This window comes from Cyanistes caeruleus, chromosome 25 (genome assembly GCF_971803275.1).
Source record: "Cyanistes caeruleus chromosome 25, bCyaCae1.hap1.1, whole genome shotgun sequence".
Classification (NCBI taxonomy): Eukaryota; Metazoa; Chordata; class Aves; order Passeriformes; family Paridae; genus Cyanistes; species Cyanistes caeruleus.
Window position 1 is genome coordinate 185736 of NC_141725.1, and position 8526 is coordinate 194261.

The window sequence follows — 8526 nt, forward strand, 5'->3', positions numbered from 1 at the left end:
TTTGGGCTTCTTCCGTCCTCTTGTGTGCCCGTGAGTAACCTTCCACGTGGATGAAGGAGATTGTGTACAAGACAATTGATTGCGGCATTGCCATTTGGCTTCACTGTCACTCAGTTGAACACGGTCCTTATCTAAGAAGGACTTCCAAGAAATGGCTAGGAGTTTTGGCTGTGAGAGGAGCAGAAAGCACATTTTCTACAGCAAATTGCTAGCTGATGCACTTTCCTCCCTGCCAAAATAGTGATTGCCATTCATCTTCCTGGGAAGAATGTAAAGACCCATTCAGAGATGCCAGGTTCAGCTGGCCTGTGGCTTTGTGTACCTCATTTCACATGTCCAGTTTCAAGGGCCACTAAAAGAGGCTCATGTTTGCCTTGCTACCCACAAGTGCTGTAGGTATTTCCAGGAGAAGAGGGAAAACATCGCTGTCCTGTGGTGTGGTAGAAATGCCACCACAACTGTGATTGTGTGAGCAAAGACAGCCAGCGCTTTTTGGGGCAGCAGCAGCAGCTGAGAGTGTGGCAGAGCGGTTTTGATACTCTTTTTAGAGTCCTGCAAACATTGTTCCCGAAACAACCCACAGCTTTGCAAATGTGCCCGAAGAAAATGCAAAGAGAACTGGGGTGTGAAAATCAAAGACTGTTTATCTGTAGAAGAAAAGGAACAAGAATGAACTACACCACATATTTACACTGTAAGAATATTGGTAACAACAACAACAACAACAACAACAAACTATAGAACCTATTTACCTGAGAACAGATCTAACAAAACTCTATGAAACGTATTTACAGACAACTTAAACAAACTCTAAAACCTCTATCCTGAACACAACAACTGTAAAACGTATGTACAGCAGGATGGCATCTGTGTCTGTGATGTCCCTAAGTCCTGGAAGGAAAAACAAGTAGCACGGTCAGTGCAGTCAGGCACGGAAGGGTGTTCCATGTGCTGCCGGGCTGGGACACTGGCCCAGTGGGACTCTGCTGCCAGAAGGGAACCTGGCTGGGGGCTGTGGCCCAGGCACTGGAACAGGGCTTGTGAGGCCCACAGCAAGCCCAGGCCAGGCCAGGGATGGCCAGCAGAATCCAGTGCATGGGCTAGCGTGTCCCTGAGCAGGGAGTGCCCAGCCCGGCCCCAGGCTGGCAGCAGGGGACCCACTCTGCCTGTGGGGAGCACCTGCCTGTTCTGCTGCTGGCATCGGTCTTCATCCCAAGACCATGTCTTCCTCCTTGTCTTTTAGATCAATATCCATCTCTTCAATAGAATCTTTCGTTTCCACCTCCATCTCTTCCTCTGTCTCGTACATATCCACATCCATCTCTTCCTCTCCAGTATCCTCTCCGTCTACTTCCATGGCTTCTTCTCTATCAGTCTGTGTATCGACGTCCGTCTCCTCCTCTCCGTCTGTGCCAGCCTGCAGAGGTAGCAAAATTTCAGCGTGGGGTCCCTTTCCCACCCTGTCCCACAGAGCTCCAGCCCAGCCAGGCAGCTGCGGGGTGTCCACCTCCATGGAATAGTACCATACCTCTTTTGGAACAAATGCACACATCCTGCAGGGATGGAGAGCAAAATCCAAGCGATGGGGAGCTTTGGGGACTGCTGGGGGAATCAGGGAGCAGGTGGCAACAAGGTGACAGGGGTAGGCTTGGAGCAGGGTGAATGAAGAGCGTGCTGGCACAAAGAGCCAAGGGTTGTGTTGTGGCCGTTGCTGGATGCTGGAAGTTCTAGCTGGAGCGTGCACTGTGACATCACCGCCAGGAGTTCAGGCCCAGGCTGAAGAGGACAACGGAGACCGTAGTATGAATGACGGAATCCCTGGGTGCTTGGGCTTGGAAGGGACCCTAAAGACCATCTTGTTCCAAGCGGAGCAATCTTCGCCCAGAATAGGTTGCTCAGAGCCCCGCTCCCAGCTGGCCTTGGATGTTGCCAAGGATGGAGCATCCCCAGCCTCTGTGCACAGCCTGGGCCAGTGCCCCAGCAGCCGGAGTGGAAAAGAGCAGCTTCATTAGATCCAACTTCAAGCTCACTCCTGCAGTTGAAAGGCTTCTCCTCTCTGTGCCCATCTTTCCTAGAGCTGCAGGGAGGCCTCGCCAGCCCCCTTCTCTTTCCAGGCTGAGCATCCCCAGCCCCACACGGACAGCAGTCCGATGCGTGGCAGTCAAGGCTAAAGGGTAGCAAATGGCTACATCAGGAAGTGAGAGATGGAAGCTTTTGCAGATGGAAGCTTTACCTCTAAATGTAGCAAAGAAAGCAAAGTGGAGGGGGAAATGGTGGGACTCTGGCTCTGTTCTAACTGGCGAAGATTTTCTTCTCTTCTTTTCTGTCGTGCTAACCCAAGTTTTGTTGTTTGAAAGGAGGTTTAGCAAAATATCCATCGTCTTCTCCACTGCTGAAACACTGAACAACATCTGGGCAGGCTGAGGATGCAGAGCAAAACCTGCAAATATCTACTGCTGATCGTGATCCTGGGGAATGCAGCTAAAGCCAGCCAAAAGCAATTTCTGGAAAGTCAAGCCTGCTTTACGTTTTCTGGAGTTTGCTTGTGCCAACTTCACCAGTCATTTCTAAAAAAGGAAAAGAAACTCCAAGCATAACAGAGAAAAACACAAAGAAACCAACCCAAACAAACCAATCAAACAAACAGATAAAACACCCCCAATCAAACCAAAGGCAATGAGAAGTTAGGACTAGTTGTAAGGATATCACAGCAGGCGAATGGCTGCTTCCTACTTGGATCACCATCCAAAGCCACCTAGAACAACTTCTCCAAAACATATCCAACAGCAGAAATGGAAAAAGTGATCCATGGCAGCTCTGCATTGTGGTGAAGGATGAGCATGCAGTGGTCCAGATGCAGCATTGCCCACCCTCCAGGCTGCTGTTTGCTCTGCTGAAAGACTCTTGCAGGACTGTGGCCCCTCTCCATGCAATGGAAATCATTGCCACAGCTCTCACTTGAGGCACTGGCATTTCCAGAGCCAGATTCAGGCACAATCCTACTGCCTGCTGAGCATCTGGGAAAGCTGCTGAGCATCTTCAGGCCTAGAAGCACAAAAGAGCTCAGGCTCTCCCCGAACTGGGTTTTCAGGGCAGCTTTCCATATCTCTGCAAGATTTCTTCATCCCTCAACACGTCTGACTTTATGATGTCCAACGATGCATTTGGGTTTCTTCCGTCCTCTTGTGTGCCCGTGAGTAACCTTCCACGTGGATGAAGGAGATTGTGTACAAGACAATTGATTGCGGCATTGCCATTTGGCTTCACTGTCACTCAGTTGAACACGGTCCTTATCTAAGAAGGACTTCCAAGAAATGGCTAGGAGTTTTGGCTGTGAGAGGAGCAGAAAGCACATTTTCTACAGCAAATTGCTAGCTGATGCACTTTCCTCCCTGCCAAAATAGTGATTGCCATTCATCTTCCTGGGAAGAATGTAAAGACCCATTCAGAGATGCCAGGTTCAGCTGGCCTGTGGCTTTGTGTACCTCATTTCACATGTCCAGTTTCAAGGGCCACTAAAAGAGGCTCATGTTTGCCTTGCTACCCACAAGTGCTGTAGGTATTTCCAGGAGAAGAGGGAAAACATCGCTGTCCTGTGGTGTGGTAGAAATGCCACCACAACTGTGATTGTGTGAGCAAAGACAGCCAGCGCTTTTTGGGGCAGCAGCAGCAGCTGAGAGTGTGGCAGAGCGGTTTTGATACTCTTTTTAGAGTCCTGCAAGCATTGTTCCCGAAACAACCCACAGCTTTGCAAATGTGCCCGAAGAAAATGCAAAGAGAACTGGGGTGTGAAAATCAAAGACTGTTTATCTGTAGAAGAAAAGGAACAAGAATGAACTACACCACATATTTACACTGTAAGAATATTGGTAACAACAACAACAACAACAACAACAAACTATAGAACCTATTTACCTGAGAACAGATCTAACAAAACTCTATGAAACGTATTTACAGACAACTTAAACAAACTCTAAAACCTCTATCCTGAACACAACAACTGTAAAACGTATGTACAGCAGGGTGGCATCTGTGTCTGTGATGTCCCTAAGTCCTGGAAGGAAAAACAAGTAGCACGGTCAGTGCAGTCAGGCACGGAAGGGTGTTCCATGTGCTGCCGGGCTGGGACACTGGCCCAGTGGGACTCTGCTGCCAGAAGGGAGCCTGGCTGGGGGCTGTGGCCCAGGCACTGGAACAGGGCTTGTGTGGCCCACAGCAAGCCCAGGCCAGGCCAGGGATGGCCAGCAGAATCCAGTGCATGGGCTAGCGTGTCCCTGAGCAGGGAGTGCCCAGCCCGGCCCCAGGCTGGCAGCAGGGGACCCACTCTGCCTGTGGGGAGCACCTGCCTGTTCTGCTGCTGGCATCGGTCTTCATCCCAAGACCATGTCTTCCTCCTTGTCTTTTAGATCAATATCCATCTCTTCAATAGAATCTTACGTTTCCACCTCCATCTCTTCCTCTGTCTCGTACATATCCACATCCATCTCTTCCTCTCCAGTATCCTCTCCGTCCACTTCCATGGCTTCTTCTCTATCAGTCTGTGTATCGACGTCCGTCTCCTCCTCTCCGTCTGTGCCAGCCTGCAGAGGTAGCAAAATTTCAGCGTGGGGTCCCTTTCCCACCCTGTCCCACAGAGCTCCTGCCCAGCCAGGCAGCTGCAGGGTGTCCGCCTCCATGGAATAGTACCATATCTCTTTTGGAACAAATGCAGACATCCTGCAGGGATGGAGAGCAAAATCCAAGCGATGGGGAGCTTTGGGGACTGCTGGGGGAATCAGGGAGCAGGTGGCAACAAGGTGACAGGGGTAGGCTTGGAGCAGGGTGAATGAAGAGCGTGCTGGCACAAAGAGCCAAGGGTTGTGTTGTGGCCGTTGCTGGATGCTGGAAGTTCTAGCTGGAGCGTGCACTGTGACATCACCGCCAGGAGTTCAGGCCCAGGCTGAAGAGGACAACGGAGACCGTAGAATGAATGACGGAATCCCTGGGTGCTTGGGCTTGGAAGGGACCCTAAAGACCATCTTGTTCCAAGCGGAGCAATCTTCGCCCAGAATAGGTTGCTCAGAGCCCCGCTCCCAGCTGGCCTTGGATGTTGCCAAGGATGGAGCATCCCCAGCCTCTGTGCACAGCCTGGGCCAGTGGCCCAGCAGCCGGAGTGGAAAAGAGCAGCTTCATTAGATCCAACTTCAAGCTCACTCCTGCAGTTGAAAGGCTTCTCCTCTCTGTGCCCATCTTTCCTAGAGCTGCAGGGAGGCCTCGCCAGCCCCCTTCTCTTTCCAGGCTGAGCATCCCCAGCCCCACACGGACAGCAGTCCGATGCGTGGCACTCAAGGCTAAAGGGTAGCAAATGGCTACATCAGGAAGTGAGAGATGGAAGCTTTTGCAGATGGAAGCTTTACCTCTAAATGTAGAAAAGAAAGCAAAGTGGAGGGGGAAATGGTGGGACTCTGGCTCTGTTCTAACTGGCGAAGATTTTCTTCTCTTCTTTTCTGTCGTGCTAACCCAAGTTTTCTTGTTTGAAAGGAGGTTTAGCAAAATATCCATCGTCTTCTCCACTGCTGAAACACTGAACAACATCTGGGCAGGCTGAAGATGCAGAGCAAAACCTGCAAATATCTACTGCTGATCGTGATCCTGGGGAATGCAGCTAAAGCCAGCCAAAAGCAATTTCTGGAAAGTCAAGCCTGCTTTACGTTTTCTGGAGTTTGCTTGTGCCAACTTCACCAGTCATTTCTAAAAAAGGAAAAGAAACTCCAAGCAAAACAGAGAAAAACACAAAGAAACCAACCCAAAGAAACCAATCAAACAAACAGATAAAACACCCCCAATCAAACCAAAGGCAATGAGAAGTTAGGACTAGTTGTAAGGATATCACAGCAGGCGAATGGCTGCTTCCTACTTGGATCACCATCCAAAGCCACCTAGAACAACTTCTCCAAAACATATCCAACAGCAGAAATGGAAAAAGTGATCCATGGCAGCTCTGCATTGTGGTGAAGGATGAGCATGCAGTGGTCCAGATGCAGCATTGCCCACCCTCCAGGCTGCTGTTTGCTCTGCTGAAAGACTCTTGCAGGACTGTGGCCCCTCTCCATGCAATGGAAATCATTGCCACAGCTCTCACTTGAGGCACTGGCATTTCCAGAGCCAGATTCAGGCACAATCCTACTGCCTGCTGAGCATCTGGGAAAGCTGCTGAGCATCTTCAGGCCTAGAAGCACAAAAGAGCTCAGGCTCTCCCCGAACTGGGTTTTCAGGGCAGCTTTCCATATCTCTGCAAGATTTCTTCATCCCTCAACACGTCTGACTTTATTATGTCCAACGATGCATTTGGGTTTCTTCCGTCCTCTTGTGTGCCCGTGAGTAACCTTCCACGTGGATGAAGGAGATTGTGTACAGGACAATTGATTGCGGCATTGCCATTTGGCTTCACTGTCACTCAGTTGAACACGGTCCTTATCTAAGAAGGACTTCCAAGAAATGGCTAGGAGTTTTGGCTGTGAGAGGAGCAGAAAGCACATTTTCTACAGCAAATTGCTAGCTGATGCACTTTCCTCCCTGCCAAAATAGTGATTGCCATTCATCTTCCTGGGAAGAATGTAAAGACCCATTCAGAGATGCCAGGTTCAGCTGGCCTGTGGCTTTGTGTACCTCATTTCACATGTCCAGTTTCAAGGGCCACTAAAAGAGGCTCATGTTTGCCTTGCTACCCACAAGTGCTGTAGGTATTTCCAGGAGAAGAGGGAAAACATCGCTGTCCTGTGATGTGATAGAAATGCCACCACAACTGTGATTCTGTGAGCAAAGACAGCCAGCGCTTTTTGGGGCAGCAGCAGCAGCTGAGAGTGTGGCAGAGCGGTTTTGATACTCTTTTTAGAGTCCTGCAAGCATTGTTCCCGAAACAACCCACAGCTTTGCAAATGTGCCCGAAGAAAATGCAAAGAGAACTGGGGTGTGAAAATCAAAGACTGTTTATCTGTAGAAGAAAAGGAACAAGAATGAACTACACCACATATTTACACTGTAAGAATATTGGTAACAACAACAACAACAACAACAACAACAACAACAAACTATAGAACCTATTTACCTGAGAACAGATCTAACAAAACTCTATGAAACGTATTTACAGACAACATAAACAAGCTCTATAACCTCTATCCTGAACACAACAACTGTAAAACGTATGTACAGCAGGGTGGCATCTGTGTCTGTGATGTCCTTAAGTCCTGGAAGGAAAAACAAGTAGCACGGTCAGTGCAGTCAGGCACGGAAGGGTGTTCCATGTGCTGCCGGGCTGGGACACTGGCCCAGTGGGACTCTGCTGCCAGAAGGGAGCCTGGCTGGGGGCTGTGGCCCAGGCACTGGAACAGGGCTTGTGTGGCCCACAGCAAGCCCAGGCCAGGCCAGGGATGGCCAGCAGAATGCAGTGCATGGGCTAGCGTGTCCCTGAGCAGGGAGTGCCCAGCCCGGCCCCAGGCTGGCAGCAGGGGACCCACTCTGCCTGTGGGGAGCACCTGCCTGTTCTGCTGCTGGCATCGGTCTTCATCCCAAGACCATGTCTTCCTCCTTGTCTTTTAGATCAATATCCATCTCTTCAATATAATCTTACGTTTCCACCTCCATCTCTTCCTCTGTCTCGTACATATCCACATCCATCTCTTCCTCTCCAGTATCCTCTCCGTCCACTTCCATCGCTTCTTCTCTATCAGTCTGTGTATCGACGTCCGTCTCCTCCTCTCCGTCTGTGCCAGCCTGCAGAGGTAGCAAAATTTCAGCGTGGGGTCCCTTTCCCACCCTGTCCCACAGAGCTCCAGCCCAGCCAGGCAGCTGCGGGGTGTCCGCCTCCATGGAATTGTACCATACCTCTTTTGGAACAAATGCAGACATCCTGCAGGGATGGAGAGCAAAATCCAAGCGATGGGGAGCTTTGGGGACTGCTGGGGGAATCAGGGAGCAGGTGGCAACAAGGTGACAGGGGTAGGCTTGGAGCAGGGTGAATGAAGAGCGTGCTGGCACAAAGAGCCAAGGGTTGTGTTGTGGCCGTTGCTGGATGCTGGAAGTTCTAGCTGGAGCGTGCACTGTGACATCACCGCCAGGAGTTCAGGCCCAGGCTGAAGAGGACAACGGAGACCGTAGAATGAATGACGGAATCCCTGGGTGCTTGGGCTTGGAAGGGACCCTAAAGACCATCTTGTTCCAAGCGGAGCAATCTTCGCCCAGAATAGGTTGCTCAGAGCCCCGCTCCCAGCTGGCCTTGGATGTTGCCAAGGATGGAGCATCCCCAGCCTCTGTGCACAGCCTGGGCCAGTGCCCCAGCAGCCGGAGTGGAAAAGAGCAGCTTCATTAGATCCAACTTCAAGCTCACTCCTGCAGTTGAAAGGCTTCTCCTCTCTGTGCCCATCTTTCCTAGAGCTGCAGGGAGGCCTCGCCAGCCCCCTTCTCTTTCCAGGCTGAGCATCCCCAGCCCCACACGGACAGCAGTCCGATGCGTGGCAGTCAAGGCTAAAGGGTAGCAAATGGCTACAT

General features: G+C 50.7%; 1 long non-coding RNA gene across 1 annotated transcript; it reads right to left on the reverse strand.

Annotated features, from left to right (window-relative positions):
* Window positions 1-624: 624 nt before the first annotated feature.
* On the reverse strand, window positions 625-4580 carry LOC147649302 (uncharacterized). Its single transcript, XR_015279187.1, has 4 exons — window positions 4347-4580; window positions 1529-4054; window positions 1184-1417; window positions 625-891 (listed from the first exon to the last, which is right to left on the reverse strand). It is a non-coding gene; the product is annotated as an uncharacterized LOC147649302 (long non-coding RNA).
* Between the last annotated feature and the right edge of the window lie 3946 nt (window positions 4581-8526).